Here is a 24,751-nt window from a genome sequence, read left to right as displayed (position 1 = left end):
CTTCAATTCATGGGAGTTGTGAAACATTTTTTTTAGCCTGTGCATGTGCTTTTGAGAATATGTAAATTTTATAAAACGCCAAAACTTGATTAAAAAGTGTGCAAAAATTCTTCTGCTGGTTTTTCATATCGGTCTCCATTTTTCAGTCATTTTGCTTTAACGAACTAATGAAAGAGGATTTTTCTCATACAATGTAGCGATAAACATTACTTTGTTTTTTAATATTTCTATGACCGTATTGATCACTATCAACAGATGAGGGATCCACACAAAAGGTTAATGTCTTGATAGCCAAACACAGAAAATGGAGGACTTAACAGTTTGTTGGATGAAAAAAAACAAACGCAGAAAAGGACTTCGTAATCACTAATCACATCTTTCCCAAATTAGTCAAGTAGCTTCTGATTAACATCTTTTGTCTGGCAAGGAATACCAAAAAAGTCAAAAGAATATTTAAAAGAAATGTTCATCCAGTTAAGAAAAGTAGAAAATGAATTTGCAAATACAAAGAAATGTAACAAATGAATATTTGGATTTTGTTTAATTCTGGTGAATAAGTTTATGTTTATGGTTAAAGGTTAAAGCACTCTGAGTGGTCGGTATGGTTAGAAAAGTGCAATGTAAATTCAGTCAATTTTCCATTTATTAATTATTATATGAACCCTGCTTTACCATTACATTAAGTGATATGGGGCTGTAAATATTTCACCGGGTCAGGAAAGTAACAGCAGTGGATTGACTTCAATCCCCATCCATGCACAGGCATCCTCTCCCAAAACACACAAAGATAGTGAAAAGGCATTTAAAACTAAAATGTAATAACTCCTACCATCCAACCACTAAAATAACACTTTCTGTGTCGCAAGTATAAGCATAGACCATTTTAATTGTTTAAGTTATGTTGCGTTTGAAAAAAATAATAAAAGACTAGTTATATTCTAGGCTTCTTTTCATTTAAAACAAAATGACGGGAAGAACCACTATCAGACATGTTTCCATTCTCATAAAGTATTCAATCTTTTTTCCCCCCCAGCTTCACTGGAGGCACATGAAAAGGAACTTGGACAAAGTAAAAGCTTAGTTTCTGCATGTTTTTAGCAAACTAGGGCATGCTGCTCCCAAAACAGCCGATATGCCAGTCTGGTCTGATTTCCCTAGGGATAACTAGGCTATCATATCACCTACCACTTTTATTCAGATCCTTCCCACTTCAATTTCTTTTTGGCCACAAACAGGTTCAGATCCCTGGTTTGTGAGCTTAGAAAACATTATTTTAAACCTAAAATAATGGCGCTGAAGAAAATGTCTCCATCTCAGATGCCGAACATTATCAGCAGGATGGGCTTCGCGGTTTATCTGACAAGAATAATTACTTTGCTCTTCTTACTCAGAAGTGAAAAGAGGAAGAAAATTAAATTGATATAGAAGTGTGTTGCATTTAGCTTCTCAATTGACCTGTAAAGACAGCTCTTTAATTCACTCTTCAGCCTTTATTCACTGAAACCTCAAGCTATATATAAAAAAATAAGAGTTCATGGAGTATCCTTTAATGTTTGCCAGTTTTCTGAAAATCAAATAAATATAAAAAAGAATTATACAGCTGTATAGGATCTTTCTGCTGCATGCAGTTTGCATGTTTTCCCCAGCATGCGTGGGTTCTCTCTGGATATTCCATCTTCCTCCCACAGACCAAAACATGTCAGTAAAACTAATTGGTCTCTCTAAATTGCTCTTTGTTATGAGTGTATGGTTGTTTGTCCAGTGAATCTCCACGTTGCCTGGTAATGGGTGTACCCTGCCTCCCACCCAATGACTGACTGAGACAGGCACCAGCCTCTCGATGACACTGCAAAGACAAGAAGCGGGTATAACGAATGGATTGGTATAGACCTGAAAACACGACAGAAACCTCCTTTTATATCAATCAATCAATCAAATTTTATTTGTATAGCACATTTCGGCAGCAAGGCATTTCGAGGTGCTTTACATAATTAAAGAAAAAAATGAGAACAGCATGTGACATTGAATAAACAGTAAGAAAGAGAAGAAAAAGATTAAAAAAGATTTTAAAAAAAGATAAAATAGTCCTTATAGTGCTTTGCCATGCTGCAATAATTAGAATTGAAATTTGCTCATTAAAGTGACATCCATATGACATAGGAAATTTAACAAATACTATACAGTGTGTTGTTTTTATTAACAAATATACAGTGTCAGTAAAAACCCAACTATATAGTAAAGTTTGGATTTTATTATGTTTTTAAAAAGCTGTACTCCACTTGTATCGTTAAATAGCTTGATGGTTTGCCAGAACAATGGCGTTCCCTTATAGTCTTGACGACTGCTATATAAGCTTAACCAAACAACTATTCATTTTTTACTGAAAAACAGACAGAATCTCTTTCTGTCTTCTTCTTTCTGCCAGTGTTGAGAAAATTAATTGCACTGATATAGTGTAGACTCTACTGCAGGTGCATGCATGGTGAAGCGAAGTGGAAGGACTGTGTTGGTTATAATCTGCCTGCCTGGATATTATTTTCTCTGTAAGCACAAAATAATGCATCCGTTCAACAGGAAACATCACTGTGACTTGAAAGCTACCCTGGAGGAAGATATTGACCAGACGTTAGGGTTTTAAAAACAGTTTGACTCAAAATGACAGCTGAAAATGTTTCAAAGTGAAATTACTATATTCCTTCTTCTTGCTATTGTATTCCTTCTAAACTTCCTACGTGTATTTTAAAGCTGCTGAATTTGTTAAATTCAGAATCTCCGTCTGTTGTTTAATAGTAAAAGTATCAAGGAGCAGAGCAGCGAAACATTAGTTGTGTAAGGGTAAGCTGAAAACACGGGGGAACTGTAGTAACCAATAAACAGAGCTTTCTTTCCGAAACATGTCCAGTCCTGGATTGAAAGGACCAGGCTTAAAACCACTCTGGAGGACTTTGGGGGGAAAAAAAGCCTAAAGAATTATTGCTCAGTCACACTTTAACATATTGCAAAACAACTTTAGCACCTTGGAAGTAAAATATATAGAAGTAAGAAAAAGTGGAAGACTTTTTCTCATTGAAGCATTCTATTATTCATCTCAGAGAGGGATATTATCCCTATCCAAAATATCAAAACAAAGAAAAAAAAAGCAACACAACCTCCAGTTCTGTATGTCCCGATTTGTTGCTGCCCTGGCATCTGAAACAAAACAGTGCAGCAAAATCTGTATTTGCATATTTGCTGACCTTATAGGACAAGAATTCCTTACTGAGGACCAAGTAATTCATAAACTGTCAGAAAAAAATGAGTGTCCACTGCCAAGAAGGTTCTTATTAAAACTGCTCTGTAAATCAAGCATGGACAAGTCCTGGCCTTATTACATTGAGGTTTTAATAAAGCTGTCAATTCTTAAGATTGCGCTAGTGACCTCTTTTTATATGAGCCACTTTAATGTTCTCTTGGGATGTGTTTCTGAAGCTTCATAAAGCCGGCACCAAATCATCACACTTAATCAAACACCTATAACCTTCCCCCTCAACTCCAAATTCATGATGTTTATAAACACAACATATTCCCAACTGTTTCACAGTACAAGATACAACACTGACAAGTGAGCAGCATCTGCTGGGGAGAAAACAAATTTACTACAGCAATAAATTCTGTGGGATAGTCTCAATTTAAAAATGTGATAAGACAAAGGTGACAACCAACCCCTTGCGGACAAATCTGAACAAACTACCATAATGACATCGTTGGTCATTTATGCTTCAGGTGAAAAGCCAGTTCACGATAGGATCATTATATACTCTGTCACACTTTTTGACGATTTGTGTCCGATATAAGATACTTTAACTAATATTAGTGTTCAAATCTGGATCAGTCTCATTGGAGATCAAGAAAAGTAATTCCACATGAAGCAAAAATTATAACATTTTTACAATGTAAAAACTCATAACTTCATAACTCATATGAAGTTATGAGTTGATAACTTCATATAAAAAGAAGGGGACATTTAATTTATTAGAAGTTGTTCAGCCATCCATCCATCCATCCATTGTGTTTACCTGCTTGTCCTTGCGGGGCTGCAGTGGGTTGGTGCTACAATGCTTTCTCAGGCAAAGTACTTAAAGTTATATTTTTGAAAACAAGATTGCGATTATGGTCCATGCTCCTATTCCCACTGAAGGAAGTTTTTACAGAGGCAGATGTTATGCAGGGACAAGCCAATCGAGTCCTTACAGCAAAGAGAGAACAGAGAGCAAATGAATATATCCCCCGAACTGAAAAATTAAACAAACTGGATAATGAAGCTGAAGTAACACACACACATCAGTTAAAAAAAAAAAAATCTTTCTTTATCTCCCCTGATGGTTCGCAAATCATTTGCCAACAGCTAGCCTCAAACAGCCAGCATGAATGATTTGCAACTGAGACTAATCTGCTGTAAAAAATAAACGATGTTCTGAATGTTTTTTTTTAGGTATTCTGACTGCGAACAAAGTTAGAGCTGCAGAAACCCTTTAAAGGTCGTCATGTGTCTCAGCTGTAGGACGCATCCATCCAACCAACCAAACAAACAAAGGTGCTTTTCCACTAGTGTGCCTCTAACCAATATGGCCCTGTGCCACCCAGATTTATTTTCTATTGCCAGATCCAACGTGGCTCTGAGTATCTGTCCTCATATTTTCGTATCCATCTCAGGGGCAGTACTATCTGCACTGAGCCAAATATTTAGTGGAAGCAATTTCATTGCCATCTGACCGCATTTGTTGATTGGCTTGTGATTTACATCATGGAAAACTCCAAAGTTCAGCTACTTACTAAGTTTAACCAAGCCACAGAGACAGTTAATTTTACTCCTTTGCATTTACCATTTCTTTCCTACTGCTAGGTTTCAGATTCATATGACTAAAGAACTTTTAAAAGAAGCTGAACATTGGCTTAACTTGCTAGTTTGTCTTGAGTAGCAAGACAAACTAGCAACTCAAGTTTGTCTTTCCCTCGACAAACTTGAGTAGCACCTGCATAATAATCCAGATGCATAGACTGGACTCTGGCCTGAAGGAAGCTGTCGACTTTTTAAATAAAAGTATTGGTACTCACATTTTGTTCCAGGTCCTACTGAGTTTATAACATGCTGTACCATGCAACATTTGCTCAGTGTATGATCTTTTTTTTCCTGGTTGGCCTCCAGTCTTCAGATACTTTGGGTTCTAACCATTTATAACATTGTGTAAATACTTCCAGATTTCAAACTAATTTAGGTATTTTGGTTCAGATGGTTGCTTTATTACCCTGGTTACGTGAGGTAAAATGTGCATTACTGTACAGAGAGACTAAATATTGTGCCATCACTTGATCCTTGGTAATGCAAACAGATACACAGCGACCTTACAGTGAAAGCAAATAGCAAGACATGAACCTTCAGTGCAGACACACCAAATGGCAGTATGTCTGTATGTGGAACAGGTCTATTTCATAATTCTCCCTGAAATTGGAGGCAACATTAACAAAACTGTTGAGGTATGAAAGGTTTAAGGGGAAATGACCAGCTCCCATCTTTGTTTGTTCAACTTGAGTGTGAATCAAATTCCAGCGTCATCATCACTCTGGAGAGGTTGTGAATTTTTAAGAGCCAGTGTAAAGATTTTGTGGGTCTTGACCAAAGATCCCGAGTTAAAAGGGGGGGTTTATGAGTGATGCATTGATCCTAATAATTCCCGGATGCAAGGGAGAAACAAAGAACTAGTGCCTCAGATCAAAGACCTCCGAATGGGCCACTGTCAGCCCGCAAGCTGAATGCTTGAGCCCCCTGCTGCAGAGTATCTGAGAAAGCTCAGAACTCGCATCCATGCTGTTGCCCCTTTTTTGTTCACTAGGATTTCCAACTTCTGGAAATTGTAATGGGGGAAAACTTCCAGCCAATCATATTTGTTTTGTTTCGTTTGAAATCAATTAAAAGAGTCAGTATATAGAAAAGTAAAGAAAATAAAATTGACATGAATTTAGTACGATTTTTATTTTGAATTAAGAGGAATTTATGGGTTATTCGTCATGTTTTTGTTGTGGACTCAAATGATGGTAAGAAAATTGCATTCTCATGCAAAAGACACTTAATGATAAATGATAAATGAAACTGATGAATCACACGAGAACCATAGATTGACATTATTTGATTAGAAAAAACTTATTTTTGTTTTATGTATTTTTTTTACTTGGCTGTTCTAATTTTACCCATAAAATGCATCTAAAATAATGTTAAATAGATTCTATTTTGACTGATTATAAAGCTGCTTGCTACCATCTGATCAATTTTTTTTTTGCCAAAAGTAGAAGATGCGACATTGCCAATAAATGACAGTGTTTATCACCTGTCAGACTGATTGTTTTTAGACATCTTGTTGACGTTGCTCTTGCTCCCTGTCCTCTCTAAGTGCCACTTTTTCTGGGGATTTTCAGTAGCATGTTTAATGTTAATCTTTCCTCAATAAAATAATAAGAACTAATGTTGTTAAACCTTTTGTGCACCTTGACTTGTGCTGCCTCTTCAATAACAAGTTCAAAATGGACATTGGTGGGTCTATTAGAAGATAGTGATGTCCGACAACACTCGGTTACAATATGCACCGTCCCTCTCACCAGTCCTCAGGTCACAGCAGCAGAGAGAAGCAGCAGAGGAAGGGTGGTCCAGAGCACCAAAGACCAGCACCCGGTCTTTTTATTCAAGGAAAGTGAGGTCCACTTTTGTGGGGAGCTTTATTAGTCAGGAAAGTGTTTTGTTTTTTTTTACTTAAAGTCTAAAACTCTTGTAGTGAGAGACAAAAAAAGGGATTTTGTCTCCATGACTGCAGTAACCATTACTCCACAAAAATACTTTGTTGCAAACTTGCATAAACTCTGATTCTTGTCGGAAAATTCTAATTATAAAGAAAATGCCAAACTTCTCAACGCAAATAAAGGAGAAGATGATAAAAAGAAATGGTCATCTTTTAAAATTTACATGTTGAACAAACACATGAGAAATAATGTAATACTACCACTTTAGAATAGACCAAACAAATATTAAACTACAAGTGAAATATATTAACTCATCATGATTTATGAATCCCTTTTACAAGATTCTTTAGATGTCAGTGTTCATGTTGTAATCTTCTTTTAGTATTTTATTGAATGCCAAACTTGGTAGCAGAAGATAAGAAAATGAATCCTTCTGGACCCTGCAGTTGTGGATGTCACAGAAAATCTGGTCAAGTCTGCATATCACAGAGTTCCTGTTCAGCCTGGTTAAAAAATGCAGAGAAAGAATATTTAAAGACGGGATGCTGATCTCTACTGAATGAATCTGTAGAGCAAATTGGAGAACAGAATTTCAAATACTTTGCAAATCTAAACATCATATTTAGATGTATTTCTGAATCATATCACGCCTTGAGTTGAAACATAATTTCTTGTATGCTATAAGTTATATGTGACACTTTATGCTCAGAATAACAAAAGGCTTACATTTGTACAAAAGAAATGGTCTATACTCTGCAGGCCTTCATGCTGTTACAAACCTTCACTGTGGTAAAAACCTCCTGGCTGAAATCGTACAGTCAGATTCTGTTAAGCCCTGCGCACAGAATGATGACCACATCCTGAAAGTCTCCCAAAAGCCTCCCTTCTGGTGGGTTTGAAAAATACAACAGATGGGTGAATAGGCAATGATTGTTGCAGGGGTGGCCCTGTGGAAATGTGCCGTGTGACGGGGAGGGTCAGAGGACACAGAGAGACTGACTTTCCATTGCTCTGTGGAACATCGATGCCAGGAATGATGAGAAGCTACTGTCAGACTCTCTGTGTCTCAAGAAATCTGGGGGAACTTTGACAGTCACTCGAAGCAAATTCATGGCCCATTGAGAGAGTAACTGTGGCTGAGGGAAGCTGCACTACTACAAGGGGTTTTTCTGTACATTTCATCAGGGGAGTGTCAGCCTTGGTGTAGCCATCCACTCGTCCCATTCACCCATTTTTAATCCTTGCTGCAGTATACAGGCCTGAAATGTTTCTTGCAATTTTTCCCCCTGCCTGACTTTACATTTTTTCACAGTTTTTCCAAATGTTGATAAATGGCTTTCTCCATCTGTAATGCAGGTTCAGGTTGCTCTTCTGGATGGCTCCATCTGAAATATTGACTCCCTGGGAATGTTTTCCACCTGTTCTAATCCACATACCATTTTTTTTTCTGCAGGTGAAAGCACCCAAAAAGCTGTGCTACCTCAGCACCAACGCTTAGCTGGACTGGAAAATGGAACAGAGGAAAACCAATTAAAATGCTGTTAGCTCCAAGTTTAAAACTTCCAAGTTGGTTTCACTTTTGGCTGCCTAATTAAAGACAAAAACAACACTGAACTTCAACTTTCATCAAAATGTGGATCAAACATAAAATAACATGACCTCATAGTTTTTTTTTGTCCTCCCACTGATAGCAAAAGTAAATCAACACGGTGAATAGAACCGACCTGATAGTCACCGATTTGAACTGGAGTTTGAAACAATGCCTACAGCTTCACTTGTTTTAAACACAGTGTGGTATTTGATTATCATGAGCTTGTTTTTATGCTTGAAACATTATCTGTACCTCCATATTGCCATAAGCATTAACAGCAACAATATAGGCTTGAGTTGCAATGAGCCTTGCAGAGCAGTATGCTATGAAAAAGTTTGTCATGAATCTGAATGCAGATTATAGCAAGAGGATGACTATGAATTATATTAATAAACTAACTCCCAACACACCGATCGGAAAAAACTGAATACAAAACAGATTTTAAATTATAGAAATTTTTAATGTAAAAAATGTTTCGAGTGATACAGCCCTGGGTTATCTCTAAAGGCAACTAAACCAGATAGGCCCTTCATGTTTTTTTTATTATGCCAGAAACTATCTGAAACTGCTTTAGCAGATAAACCCTACCTGACCCTTTCACAGTCATCTGCAGGGTCATCACCACCAATTGGTGCACATCCCCAACTTGCTAATGAGGGGTGGTGACACTGAGAACAAAGTAAATGATCTTTTTAAATAAAATACTTCCTGTTCTGTTTTTTTTTAATAAATTCTACATTTATTCCCCTTATTACAGTGTCTCGCTCATTATTTTCTAATTTATAGCACCGCTTGTCATGATCTATGGGTGTTTGTGTTTTACACCATTTGTTTAGGATCATTCTATTATTTTTGCCCCTTAGATCTTGCTGTTTTTCTTTTCTCGTCTGTTAGCTATTTTCAGTTTTTATTTTTATTTGAGGCTTCACATAACAAGATAATTGTACAGATTTTTGATTCAGTCTTCCTCTTCAGACAATCTTAAGGATGCTCTGATTATTGTGATGGCTCTGAAGATTATCTTATGAGATATTCCTGCTATGTCTGGTCTGCAAAGAGTGACCTCGGCTGCTCGGAATAACATTTGGACCGTTCCAACCTCAAATCAACACACATCTTGGCTTTTTTATTGTCTGAAGTACTGAACCCCTACACAATTAACAACCCTCTCTCAGGTTGACACACAGCCAGCTCTCCATCCAGTGGGTAGGGGTGGGGTTTCGGGTGGGGTAGGGGGTTGTGGCTCGGGCCTAGAGGGGAATCCAAGCTTCTGATGAGAGCTGGAGAAGGCGGGTTCTCTCCTGTTGTATGTAGAATTATATAATATGTTGCCCCAGTAGAATATATAGTAGGGTGTCCCAGTCATTGTTGCTAAAAACTTTACAAGACCGACTGATTTTCGTGACATAGTGGGTGTAAAATATTGAATAAAATGTTGTGATACATGACTGGCGCTATTTTTACTCTTACATTTAACTTTATGACACGTAAAATTACAAGAGGATTGCCAACTTTGTCTCAAAGTGTATTCTGGGTAAAATTGTGACCAGCCGTCCACCAACGTCATCATCAGTCACTTGGCAACAGATGGCAAACTAGCTAGAGCATTCTTACGGACTAGCATGAGTGGAGCTCCATGGAGCGGCAAAGTGAAAAGGATGGAAAAAAAGAAAGGAAAGAAAAGCCAAAAACTGGACGCATATTTTGTCTTGGAGATGAACCAGACTTTTTTTGTTTGACCCGCCAAAACTGCCAGCCCAGCGACGGAGCCGGACTAGTCACAGGTAGCAACTCTAACATTACTCACAATGTGTGAGTTAACTTTAGACTGTAAATTGTATGAGCCCAGCCGCCTGGCTTACACCCCCTCTTTTCTGTCGGTGGTACAACGATGATGTCAGGGACTGAAGGCTGAGTTATAGTCGCGTTTTGACAATTCGGGTTGAGGGGGTGCGAGCCAAGACAGCAGTATGGCATTTATAGTTAAGGTTTACATTAGAGCCGCCTGAGAGAGCATCGTCCAGTTTGTGTGAACGGCGGCGCGTGCGATCCGCGCCGAGCTACAAAGATCTTGAGGTGCACGAGGTGCTACGACAGGCTGCGCATGCGGCGCATGGGGCGCGTGCCTCTGCGTGTCCGCTTCAACGCGGGTAGGATATCCATTTAAAATATGAGCTTGCAACCTGTTGATGTGATGTGTTGCCAATCAAAAAACAAAGTGACACAAACATGGAGGGAAATCCAAGATACAAAGAAGACAAAATAACTTAAAAACTATAAGCATTGCTCATTGCTAATCGACCATGTTTGTTTACTCTGAACTCACATTTGATCTTGAGAGGTTTTTGAGATTCAAGTCTGACATCCGAATGTTCCTGAGTGAAATTTGTCGATGTGGACTTGCCATTTGGCTGTTCATCACACAATGTTCGACCAAACATGGCATATGTATGATTTTCAATTCATTGTTTTATTGTTTTTCAACTAATTTAAACACACTAGAACACTGGAAATAGGTAATGTGTGGAATCATTTTATAGTTATAAAAGAGAAGATGCACAGCAAAACTTTACTGGGTTTAAACTTTATATTGGTTTCCTTAAAGAAATAGAAGAATACTTCTATTACTTCTATAATTGAGAAGATTCTAATTTTCCAGGGAATAACATGTTTCAATTTGAATGTTAAAATTACCCACAGGGTAAGATTGACATTCACGAAACAATGAAAAGTTCTGCAAAATGTCTTTTTTAAACTTTTGCTATTGTATCAGTCATTGCCTGCTCATTTGTTTAAAGCATGCATAAAGTGCTAAATGTGAATGCTACTACTTACAAGTTCATTGAATAATTTTTAGATGGCTGCCTTGAATATCACTTTGGGTGCATCTTGAAGGGTTCTATGGCTGAAAACAATTCTGCTGTTTGAAAAAGGTTCATTAAGCAATTAGAATGTTTAGGGAAATTAATCTGCATCACTCTGCAAGCAAATGGTTGCTCCGTGGGGGTGTATTGGTGCTAGAACACTTGGAAAGATGATTTAATGTTTCCATTTGACTGCCGGTCTGCAACAATGTCACATTAATTGATTGAATCCATTCTGAACCGCTAACTCAATTGAAAACATTGTGTGCAGTGCAGCTGAACAGATCTTGGGAACAGATAGAAGGCTTGAGGCATCCCCTCATTTCCTGTGAGAGCATGTTCTGTCAGAGCATTTATTCTTTCTAATGGGTGTCTGACGATGATGCCTTCCACTCCCATATGCCTCACACAGGCTAAAAGGCTGACATGTGGGTGTTACCAGTCAGAGCCTCGAAGCTCAAACAGACATTTCTACATAATATGGTCAAGGAGTGAAAAAAAACTCAAGTTGTTCAGTCTTAAGGCATGTTGTGACTACATAGACCTTCTTTGGAAATCGTGGCAGTTTTCTGGGGCAATTATTTAGCCCCTTCAATTTACATGATCTTTACCAGTATATATATTTACCAGTGACGTTCTTGTTGGGTTTGGATGTATTGCTATAACCATAAAACACCCAAAATAGAGTGTTACATTTCAATCTGGTCATTATTTAAATATTTAGTTGTTTTAAAACACTTTAATTATACTTTACTCTACACCATCCAATACAAACGCAAGAAAAACAAAGAAGTTCATATAAGGTCACATTAGTCTTCTTAAAATTTTATTGTTAGGGTCTTTTTTGTGATCTTTCTTTTTTGTTAAAAGATAATCTTACTTTTCACTTGTATGTGAAGGCCATGTGCCATATATTTTCCACAATTTTCCATAAATTTTCTATCTCTCTGTGGTGAAAAAAAACTGGTTGCCTCAACGGAGATAATCACCAAAGAGGACAGCAAAACATTGCCATAGCATGATGCTGCCATCACCATGCTTCACTGTAGGGATGGCATTCGCCTGTCGTGGAGCCCTACTTAGTTTCCTCCAAAAACGACACCTAACACACAAATAAGTTCAATCTTTTTCTCATCAGACCGGAGAATTTTGTTTTATATGGTCAAAGAGTTCTTCAGGCACCTTTTGGCAAAATCTACATGACCTGCCATGTGACTTTCATTAGGGAGTGGCTTCCATCTCACCATTCAACCATACAGGCCTGATAAATGGATTGTTGCAGAGATTGTTGTCGTATTGGAAGGTTCTTCTGTGTCCCCACAGAGGAACACTGGACCTTTGACAGATTGACAATCAAGTTGGTCAATCAGCTTGGCCCTTCTCCCCACATAGCTCAGTTTAGATGGCCAGAAGCTTTAGGAAGAGTATTGGTCTTTCCAAGCTTCTTCCATTTACCAATGATGGAGGGTAGAAAGCTCAATTACTTCAAACCAGCAGAAATGTTTTTGTATCTTTCCCCAGATTTGTGCCTCAAGACAATCCTGTCTTTGAGTTCTATAGACAATTCCATCGATTTCATGCCTGGTGTTACACGTGTTAGTACTTGTGTAATCAAACATCTCTATTGCCAATAAAAAGAGACAGCAATGGGCATGAGCAACTGCCTACGTCAGTCAGTGAGTGTGACACAACAACATAAGAGGTGAGGCACGGCTCTTAACTGCCTCGCCTCGTACTCCTCATGTATTTGACCAGGCAATGCATAAATTTAGCAATTTTGTCCATACAAATGTTGAAATCGTACAGAAAACAAATTTGCAGAACAGTCAAGTGGACAAATCGATTTTCTGTTTTCATTGTTAGTATTTTACTTGTCATGGTGACATGATGGCGCGCAGTCTTCACAAATGGACGTCACTAACATTCACTCCAGAAAAGCTCTTTGTAGGGAGGTAGTTTGACTGTTACTCAAACAGAGGAGGACAATGATGCTACCCCATACCCAACACCGCTGCTGTTCCTGTCATTAGTATGTTTGGGGATGTGATTTCCATCAAGGAACGTCATGCTACAGCACAGCATCTCTAAAAACTGTTAAATTGTGTGAATCATTATTACTATATTAGTAATCCTACTTGGAAGTAACTGTACAAATGAGACTGTGGCTCCAGTCCGACCCATTTGCCTCAACAAAGAGCAAGGTCAGCTAATAGGTGTTATGCTTTAAGCTCTTCCTCGGTAAAGGGGTTAAAAAAGGCAGACAATCCTAACAGCAAAATTATGTTTTCACACGCTGAGGTAAAGAACTTGAGGCATAATTCATCAGATCAGACTTAAAGCACAATCATGGCAGTCCAGACTATTTCCGGTCAGAGACCAACGGCCTTTTATCAGACCATCCTGAGTAGCTGGAAGATGTATTGTCTGTGTGCAAACAATGCATCACTGCCCTTTGGACTTATGTCTGCCATAATTATAAAGGTACCTTGGTACAGCCTATTTTTTTACACTCCATTTTGTTCCAGGATCCATGAGCTCCCGCGAAGGGCAGATATGGTTAGGGACGGCAGGAGCAGCAGTGTAGAATGCTAATTGTTTTGAAGGGCACAGGATTCAATGGTTGTTATGGTAACGAGAGTGTGCACAGGAATGTAAGAGAGATGCAGCCAATAAAATAAAAAATGGAAGGTAAAGACATAAAAAGAACAGAGAATAGCCTGTATGACTGTCAGAAAGAGAGAGATGGGTGAATAATGGGTACAAAAGAAAAGAGGAGAGAGAAAACAAGAAACACCGGAGATGAATAGTAATTCTGTAAGATCAGCAGTGCTACAAGCTTAATATGCAAAGTTTTTCATTAAGGAAATAAATTTAACGTTCAGGTTAGACATTATTTTATTCACCTAACGACTCCTTTTGTACTTTGAAAATGTTAGAGTGGAGGAAAACGGATTTGAATTTTTAATTAATCACAAATTCTTCATGGCATGCATGTCAATACAAAATCCCATCGGACAAAACGCTTTTGCAGACATTACCTGAGGACACATTATTTCAGCTGTTCTTTGAACAGGATGTACTGTCCCATTTTTTTTTTTTTTTTTTTTTTTTATTTTTTAGTTAAACCAAAAGTGCTTCAATAACCCAGGTTTACAAGAAGGCTTCCAAGTCTCACACACATATCACTTTAGGGCGAGGTTTATTCTATTATCCAGCAATTCATTTTTATCTTGTTGTCTTACTCTTAATATATTGTGTCCTTTAAATCAAGCCACTCCACCCATTCAGAAGTTAGAAGTGGGCAAATCTCCATCTGCAGACCATTTGCATATCATAGCAGTGGAAGTGACACTAACATGATTATTGCTGAATTGAGAACTGTTCACATTAATTCCATCACAATAGAGTACATCTGTAGTATGTGTGCCCTTTTTAAGTTGCAACTAACGCCACACAATTCTTCAGCAGGTCTTCAAGGGTTTGTGGCAGCTTTACTTAGCTGGATATCACGCAGTGTATGCTATAGTGTCAAATGTGTAGGCAGGTGATGTTGGAGAATAATTTATTCAATGTTTTGTATCTTCCTACATCACTGATATAAAAGGCAGATATGTGAAGGTGTGATAGTGGCATCAGTTACCTTAAAAGCAAGATATATGAAATCTATTGAATATGTTTTCAGTCTGACTTGTTTAAGTTTAGCAGGTGGAGTGTAGTCATTACTCAGCTACCTCTACCTCTAGAATTTGCTCAAAGAGCAGACAAGAATGTACAAGGGTTGCAGGCAGCTTTGAACCAGGGCAAGATATTCCCTCAGCATTCTGTAACTAATGGGAAATTAGTTAATATTGACCACTTAAAGAAATGATTAATCTTCTTCCTTACTCTTCTCTTCCACTCCCCTGACCTTCATTCTCCATACTTTGGTTATTACACTTGCAAACATACACAACATGTCTCTGACAGAAAATGCTGGGTTGGTTGGCGCCATCAGAGCAAAAGACCCAGAGACGAGAGCGGTCCAGGCCAGCCGTAGTCTGTAAGTAGGCTGTACCTGCAGCTTGCAGCTTGCAGCTTGTTCCCCAGGTGACTGTCGCTGTACCGTTACTTTACATCAAAGTGATGGAGGCTGGCTTACCCAGAGTGGAGGGACAGATTGAGGCTCCATATTGTGCTCTTTCTCCCTGTAGCATTTTAAACTCTACTAGTGGTTTAATTAACTCAAAGTCAGAAGGTGTGTCAGCGGCCAAACATCTTTGTGTTAGAGATGTGGGTGTGGGGTTATCCCCCACCACTGCACGGACAATTTTGTTTGTGGTGTTAAAATGGTAGAAAAGCTTTTCTGTAACTTAAATATTGGGCTTATGTTTTTCTTCCCGAACTATATAATAATATTTGCGCATTGTTGCACTATTATTAGATATTTTGGCACAAAATTCCTGACCACATTTTGATAGCATGAAGGCCTAAACCAGGGTCGGGGCCATCCCCACCGTGATTAGTCCGATTGTCCTCCTCCTGCCACCGGCCATGTACAAGAGTTTTCAAAGTACTGGTATAGCAACTCGTAGTTTAAAGAAGCATAAAGAACTACACTATGGTGGGAAACCTTGGTGTCTCTCTTTCCTGTGGTACTCTCTTGCTCATTCTTGGTGGATTCAAGGCCCTTTTCAGGCGACAAGGGATTTGTAGTCCCCTTCCAGAGTCCAGGGCCTGACAAACTCTGAAAGGGGATCCGATACCAACCAACCTCATTTTACTTCTTTCAGTTCAAAGGAGGAGTGGCTTCCCTCAAATGACATAGATTTCCGCCTCATCTCTCTATCTGTCTACTCACAAGAAAGCTTACGTTAGCTGCTTGTATCTCTTATCTTGTTCTTTCTGTCATAATCCATATCTCATGTCCATTGCTCAAGGTCGTAAAGTACACAGACCAGTAAACTGAAAGCTTTGTTTTTTGGCTCAGCTATTTCTTTAGCATGGCGGCATAGAGAAGATCCCAGACGACTGAACATGCCGTCACAATCCATCTATCCGTCCCCTACTTTATTCGACTTTCAACTACAAATGTCACACAGAGCTACTTGAACTAATCACTTTAATTTGCATTTTTCTTATTAACAATATAATTTCTTGAAAAGTTTAACTGAGGGACTATTGGCATTAGATTGTAGCTTAGATAATTACTAAAACAAAACAAAAAACAACTAGTGGACCATAATAATACAAAACATCCAAAACGTATTTGATCAAAGAAAAGAAGGTAATGAAAAGTTAGAATACAGACTAAAATGAATGATGTTGCAGGTATTATTAATCAAAGGCAGCTCAAACCAGATGATTTTTTTTTTTTTACTTGATTTGAAAGAACTCGGTGTTTCAGCATTTTGATGTTTTTTGGAAGTTTGAAATGTGAAGCTCTTGATTTCCTGATGTACCAACATTCCAACTCTCACCTGCTTTTACAAGATATGAATCGTTACCAAAAACACAAACTCCCAGGTACAAGTGACAGAAATAAGCTTCTTCCATGGGGTGGCCAGGTTCAGTCATAAAGAAAGGAAATGTGATCCTCCAGGATGTAATGGTGGGTGTTACTGGAAAGGTTTACTTCCTGTTCTCTCTTTCACTCCGTCTCAGATAAGTAGAGGATGGGAGGGAGAGAGGGAAGATGGATGGATGGATAACTGGGTTGTACTCCAACTCTTGCATATTGATGATATTGACTGTTGTTTTAGGCTCCAGCCTCTCTGTGACTCTGAAGAGGACTAAACAAATAGACATTAAGGTGAATACCTGAAGTTTAATTGATGTAAACCAAATCAGGAATTAAATTAAAAACCTTGATGTGGCTATTATCCTTTTAAAAAAAACTTTAGTTGTTTCCATTGTATGCTCCTGTGTTTGAATAATTGAGCTGCCTATAAAATGAGCCATGCTTATTGGAAACTTTTTTAGCTTTGGACACAAGTAGTAGGTGAGGACAAGTTTGAAAAAAAATATGTATAACCTGCACAGGAATAAAATTCTCAGCAATCTGCGCCACTTTTAAGGTGACGGTGTGGACACATTTTGGGGACATGCTCGATTGTAAGTTTGTGATGAGGGAGAGATCTGTCACTAAAAAGATGTTTTACAGACCACTTTTATAGCAGATTCCTCTGAGTCGTCATTCAAAGTTCTTTCAGGAACTTCACGATAACAAGCTGTCACTTTGGAGAATCCAAAAAACTGTAATGAACTCTAAAAATGTGTTCAGTCATTCAGTTGGACAAAACATGGATGGATATGCCTTCTTACTAACCTCTTTCTTGCATGTCTTCTCTAATGAATAAGAGCTGATATGTGTTTTGCTGCGCTGCCTTTTTAGTCACGAGAAGCTTTGTTAAACTGGTGAAACAGTTGACAACTGAGAACTGCGCTCTTCACTGCCCTGGCGATCACCCTTCAAATCAGTTTATTTGCATAATGCCTGGAGACATTTAAATGTTTCAGAGTAAAAATGTGTTATGTACAGATGGAACCACATTCAGACACAGTCAAATGGTCTCCATCTTTAGTTAATAATGGTTTGACTTGAGAAGAGAAGAGTAAACATCAAGAAGCTGTTTTGTTTCATAATACTGTCAAAGTTTGGTTTTTTTTGTCTATTTATTATCACTAGTCTAGATTAAGAAAAACTGCTTAGCTAAGCTAGACATTATAACATACTTCAACAATGACACAACTCTTTAATCCTGGGATTTATGAACTATTTCATAATAAGCACATGACAAATTACAGCATATATCACAAAGAAAAGCTGATCTTTTTTATGATAAAGACACATGTGCCTGTCTCAGTCTGAAAGGTATTAGCTCTTCCCTTTAGTCTTTGGCTTGAGACAAATAGCACAGCCTTCTTACCATTAGTTTCAGATGACAAATTGTCTATTGAGTTTTATATTTTCAAACTTTGATTTTTTTATATTTTGTTAATTATAAGTAATTTAATTTGTAGCAAGTAATTGAATTTCTCCAGCAGTTCATTAAGCTCGAAAAAAAAAGAGTTCATAAAGAGGACTGTCATTTGAAAACATGTCAAAAAGGCCACTTGGCTTTGAAAACATTTGAAGAAAGTATTGAGTATTACAGCTGTAAAGCAGACACTGGCGAATCACCCTGAAGATGCTTTTTTGTCATCAAAGTTTTACAAATAGAACTTTTATAAATTTGAATAAAAAATTATCTCTGCTGCAGACTGGTATGTGTCTAAATATTTTATTTTCTAATTGATTGATTGATCAGGGTTAAGTGCCTTTACAATATTCATTGAAAATGGCTGAACAATTCTTTACGTTTTCTTTTTTTTTTTTAAGGACTAAAACAATCTCACATGTTTTTTTTTTCTGTTATCGAAATTTGAGGTTAGTTTGATATTTTACACATTTACTAAGTTTTTCAGTTTTTTTGACAGCTTTCTGTAAGTTGTCAGGAAAGGGGCGAGACTGACCAAAGGATAAATGAGGAGAGTGTGGAGAAATAAATCTCCACTCTCCTCGCTGTTCTTTTTCCTCTAGCAATGGAAAGTTGTGAACTTGCTGTTTGTAAACACTGCTACATGGTAGCTATTGGAACGAGTCCAGCCTTTGACAGAAATGATAACCACATGTCCAGGTCCAGACTGGAATAAAACTGGTGTGTGAGGAGATATGAATCCCTAAGCTCATGTGAGACTTTCTTGATTTTTGATTTAACAGTACTGCAGGATAACCACAACCATCATGGGACTGGAAAAAGAACAGTCATACATGAGGTCTGCTTACAAGATTGTAAAAGTGGATGTGCTTCAAGTTACCAAAGTTTAGAAAGTTATTTTTTGCTGATTTGTATCACAATTACACAATATCTGTGTAATTATAAAATTAAATAAAATGTCATGCTGTGATATTTTACACTACCAAATGTGGCACTATCTCTAATGTTCAATAATCAATAAACCTGGCCAGTTGGTGGGTACAAAGCTGAACATGTCACCAAGGAGCATCACAGGAAAAATTAAATGCGTTTTGCTTTGGAAAAATGACCCTCTCGAATCTGACAGTTATCTGACTTAATGACAGCTGTGGAGTATATTTGCATCTTGTTTTAACCTTTTAAACAATTTTTTCTTGGTCTTATTATTGTCATTTTGCGTTATTTATTTGAACTGCATAGGAATTTGGTCAATATCAGTTATTTTTGTGCTACATAAATAAAATGACATTGAAAAACCTGAATCAAATCTAGGTTTCAAAGACAAAAGCATTACATTTCATTCTAACTTGAACATTATGCAATATACAAACTCAAAGTAGCACATAATTACACACGTTTTTAACATTATCTACAAATACCAACAATGCAATCTAGTGTCTTGGGAAGCCACTTCATTGTCAGAGAGAACGTGCCTGTGTAATTTCATGTCAGTTTAAATGTAGTTCCTTTCTAAAACACTCAAAGGTTTGGTAGAGAACATTAGTAAACATGCAGCATTGTGAGCACAAAAGAACAGCAGATGCATAAAGGATGATATTGTGAAATTTAAAGCTGGGTAAGGTTATAAAACGATCTCACCGAGCACCATAATATAAAAACTAAAAGACTACGGTACAATCACAGACCCAATCTGTCTGGTTTTTATCATTTTAAATTTACAACTAACACCAGAAAACAAAAATTGAGAAAAACATGTTAATTTAAGTAATCCAATTCATCTAGTTTTTAAAGGAATAAAACTTGAAAGAGAATACCAGCCAATATTTGTTCATATGTGCTGAAATATTAACCAGATTCATTGATTTGTTTTTCAATTTAATCTTGAATTTTAAATATCCAAGTCTCCATGGCCAAATCAAAACAAGCTTATCACATTTACCCGATCAGACAGAAAAACATTTTGAAATGCAATAAAATTGTTTCAAAGCAAAAACTGCTATGGCCTTGTGAGGGGGGTTTAAGATGTTTTAGGTATATGCTTCTTCATTTACACACTAACTAGATTTGTGTATTATCCAAAGGGAAATAAGTAATTTATATATGCATTTATTGTACCTGAGGACTCATAGAGTAAGTATGTAATCAGTTTTTGCGTATACCAAAAAAAAACTTAATTAATTAAAGTGAAAATGTAGGTTTAATAAGGTTGTCCAGGTGGATGATAATGCACTTCTTCAACAAGATGATATGCAACATCATATGATGTTTTGAGTTGGATTAGATGTTACAATAAAGCAGTTCTTAAATTAGAGTGTTTTGGGACATTTCTGAAAACTCCAGTATACCTCACTATGCCAGGAATTCAAGAGAATATTTTCCGTAACATTAAATTTTTAGAGACACAATAATTTTACATTTACTTAAGTCTTCACCAGTCAACAGAATTTGTCATGGCTGATTTATGCCATCATGTGTGATTGTCTAATCAAGTGTGTTGACTTTCTTCTAAAGTGGAAAATGTTGTACATGTATAATATGAAATTCCCAGTGTATCTTTGCATGGAATGTTGCCATGTCATATTTATAAACGCGTTCTTCTACTTTCATTTTCCTCTTCAGAAAAGACATGCTACAGATTACAGATAGTTTGGGAGAAAATGTCAACCGGTGAAAACTGCTTTACCAAAGAAACTTCAGTTTTTGATCTTTGGCCTTTTTTAAAATGGCCATTGGGACCCATAGTTTAAAAAACAACTGAAAAACACACTTTGTTCCTTTTAATTTTTTTAGAAAAGCAATTTGTTGAAATTGTTTCTCTCTTTTTTCCCACCTATTTTTTGTCGTTGCCTATGCGATTCTTCATTTACATGTTTTATTAATCTGACCTTCTTTTGTGGCCTCATTTATGTAATGTATTATGTTTTGCAATAAAAGGGAAAAGAATATAAGAAATGCCTTTAATCAGGTTTATTTCAGTCTTATTCCTTTGCTAAAAGAGAGATAAAAAATATAAACCTATAGGTTGACAAAATGTACCATGATAGAACATTATGATATAAAAATGATTATTTGGCATTTTCTCTACTTGTAGATAATGGCTTCCACAACTTTCTGGATTCCCAAAGATTTCTAAACTAATAGACTTCAATTACTTTATTTCACCCCTGTTCAGTTACTTGCTGAGTTACACTCTGGGCCTGATAGGACATTCCTGTGCTATTCAGTTACTTTGAAACGTGTGTTTTTCTTGTTAGTGTTGTTGCTTGTTTCTTTAAACAACATGTTGAACAGCTCATTATGTCTTAAAGAAACCCAGGTTTGTAGCTGGCATCATTAAAATGTGATCCATGAAAATCCACTCTTGTTCATCATTCAGAGCTCGTGAAGATGTGTTCATTTGATCTAATTCAACTGCGCAGGAAGACAATCTTCTGGCATTATTTATCATGGCTGTATACAGAGAATTGTATTGATTCCTCTTGAAACCCGACTCACATCTAATGACGGTGCCATCTGCTCTTTCATTTATAAACTCAAACCATGTTTTCACCTTGAGTCACAGAATCAAACTATTGACAGATCAATTGACGCTTTATTTTGGTGCACAAATGTGACTATGATCAGTGAGCTCAATGGTTTTCCATGAAAATATAATCAAATTTGTTGAGAAAGGTAGGAAGAATCTCTAACTACAAAAATTGATCCTTTACTTGCATTCTTTTTAATCACTGCGTTCAAGTCAAAATAATATACTTAGCTGGGTACATCCATGTTTTTATGTGTGACGTGGTTTCACAAATTAAACAACAGATTTTAATGTTTTTTTGGTAAAAGTTTTTAACAGACTGCAAAACATTTTTGTCAGGTGCTTCAGAAAGTGAAGTAGGTCAAGTCACACTATGTGCCATGACTTGCAAAGGTTTGTGCTGCATATCCCTTGAATCCATTTTTACCAACAAAGCATGCATGTCTATGTATTCTAACACGATTTTATGTTACAGACCAACAGAAGGCAGAGCAATAGTAGCCGAAAAAGTTAACTTTTGGTCTTTCTGTCCTCTACATGGCCTGTGGTAAGCACTGTTTCACAAAGTGCCGATTTATGTAGAGCTTAACTTTTAGTTATCCTATCAGGAAAATTTTTGTTGAAATAGTTTTTTGATTAACAGTTTTTTGTTTTGTTTTTTTATAGGTGATTAGCAATTAAGTCACAAAGGAAGACTAATATGTGAACAGTTAATGACAGATTGAATACTTAGTGGGCTCTCCTATGTTTTTCCATGTCTTCTGATGGCAGGTTGTTGTAATAACAAGCAAAGATGATTGAATAAAAAGCAACTTAATTGTCACTATGATTCCAATGTGATGTATACGACGCTAATGTGATACTTGCTAGTTAAGCCAAAAAAAACAAAAAAACATTCTATTTCATTTATTTAAGGAAAGCAACATTCAGTTACAAAAAAATAAAACTTTTCAATATTATGTTGTGAATCATCAACACTGAATTTGTGAAAATACAACCCCTGGCAAAAAGTATGGAATCACCAGTGTTGGATGAGCAGTCATTCAGACATTTCATGCTGTAAAACAAACTCGGATCAAAAACATGACACAATATTAAGGTCATTCCAAAGTGCAACTTGTTGGCTTTCAGGAACACTCAAAGAAATGAAGAGAAAACATTGTGGAAGTCANTACATGGGTTATTTAAGGTTACAGACGGAGTATTTCTCCTATCACACTGCCAAACATCATACACATTTGGCATGCAGACTTCTTTTTCCTTTCATATCTCTACAACAGACAAATAGAAAGCTTAAGTCGGAGTAACTGGTGGTGGATAATACACCCCAACACCAATAAACTACATAAAAGTTGATGCCCCAGCACAAAAGTAGAAGAATAATAAGGAAAGACGTGTCAGAAAAAGCATTTTAAGACGAGGAAGAGGGCTTTTTTCTTTAATCCTTGCGAGGCAAAGCATCTTAATGGTAACTTTCTCTTATCAGGCATGATGCAGAGGCCTTACTATGGCTTTGCCTCACTTTGATGTTTTATGGGGGAACTTAGACTGCTTTTCCACTTGCACGCACACGTTCAGCCTCACAACCACTTAGCAGTACAAATAGATCTATAGTGTGAAGATTTGATATTCTAGAAGTGCTAGGATTATTGCGTTTCCCTCCTTCGGCCTTAAAATAGTAAAGAATGTTTTAGATCAGACTCCAATGTGCAATGAATACATTTATCTACATGTAGTTGTCAGTCTTACCTAATTGGTAAAATAGGATATGGGTTGGCTGCCTCATATAAAGACAGCACAAAAAGAAAAGAAAGGGGCTTCACTTTTTGAAAATTAGCATTTTCTTAAGAAGCCAAATTGTTGTGGAAGGCTGCTCACCAAAAGATGCGGCCTTATGGAGATAACACAGATCTGTAGCTAATATATTACAGATAGGTTTAAAAAATATATATATATTGCCCGTTTCCAATCATTTCCATTTTAGTGTGATGACACTTCAGTTTACAATGGAAAAGAAGTGAGAAAATATCATGGTTTTATTGCATATGTGGCATTTATTAGGCAGATTAATGACCCCAGTCTCTATAATTAAACCTAAAACATTTTGGACCATCCACACTTTGGTTTTTAGCCATTATGACAAAGATGAAAAGAGTGAGCATGAAATAAAAATATACACTTACTCAAAATGGAACCTATGGGGAGGAGATTTGTAGAGAGAAGAAGTTGCCTTAGTATAGACACCTGAGGCATACTGCAGGCAAAAAACAGTATAGGTGACACAAACTCATTTATGCTGAAACAAAAGTTGTTTCAGTCAGGTAAGAACTAGCCCCGTCCCTCAAGGCTGCATCTTTAATACCAACACAATGCTCAAGACAAGAAGAGGAATTAAAATGCAGTGAACCACTGTGTCAAGAGCAGCAAGAAGCTGAAATGGAAAGATTGTATGAAAGGTGTGAAATTAATGATCTAGTTAAAGAAACCTTTTCAACAAAGAAATATGGAAAATTCACTGATTTCAGACGAGCCTTCTAAGAGGACTGTGGCACATTTATGATGAAGCTTACAGCCTTGAGAAAGACCTTTACCTTGTTAGCCAGGCCTTCCTGTACTATTCTACTCAATTCAAATGCTTACAGTACAGTCTGGGCTTTCTTCTTTTTACTTGGATTCCCTCCAGTAGAATTTCTACCGGGCCAATCGGCGAACAGAAGGAAGATTTGTGAACGATGACGTCGATATTTCTGCGCTGTTTTAGAATTGTAGTCTGCATGTTGTTTCAGCAATGGCAGCAGAGGAAGTGAAAGAAGCTGTCCAGTCTGTGCTGGCCACGCTTCCTGATATTAAATTAACATTAACAGCCATCTGCTTCAGCTGAGCATTTCTCTCTTTGCAGTGAAGGATGATTGTTTACAGTGCAGGCAATTTCCGGAAAGCTTCACAGCATCAAAGCTGCTGCATTACGTACATCGCAGACAAACGTTAGCGACTGAGTAAAATTTAAACTTCAACAGAGTCCATGCCTCCAGAAAGTAATCGTTTC

General features: G+C 37.2%; 1 long non-coding RNA gene across 1 annotated transcript in view; it reads left to right on the top strand.

Annotated features, from left to right (window-relative positions):
* LOC103137873 (uncharacterized) overlaps positions 1-9,107 on the top strand; it is a 94,374-nt gene extending 85,267 nt beyond the window's left edge. The window contains exon 4 of the long non-coding RNA XR_476194.2: positions 8,222-9,107. This is a non-coding gene — a long non-coding RNA (uncharacterized LOC103137873). The remainder of the gene's footprint in view (positions 1-8,221) is intronic.
* The last annotated feature ends 15,644 nt before the right edge of the window (positions 9,108-24,751 follow it).

The sequence above is a fragment of the Poecilia formosa genome, unplaced genomic scaffold (genome assembly GCF_000485575.1).
Source record: "Poecilia formosa unplaced genomic scaffold, Poecilia_formosa-5.1.2 Scaffold44, whole genome shotgun sequence".
Lineage (NCBI taxonomy): Eukaryota > Metazoa > Chordata > Actinopteri > Cyprinodontiformes > Poeciliidae > Poecilia > Poecilia formosa.
Note: the sequence above shows the minus strand (reverse complement) of the source record. Positions and strands in the feature narration are given on the sequence as shown.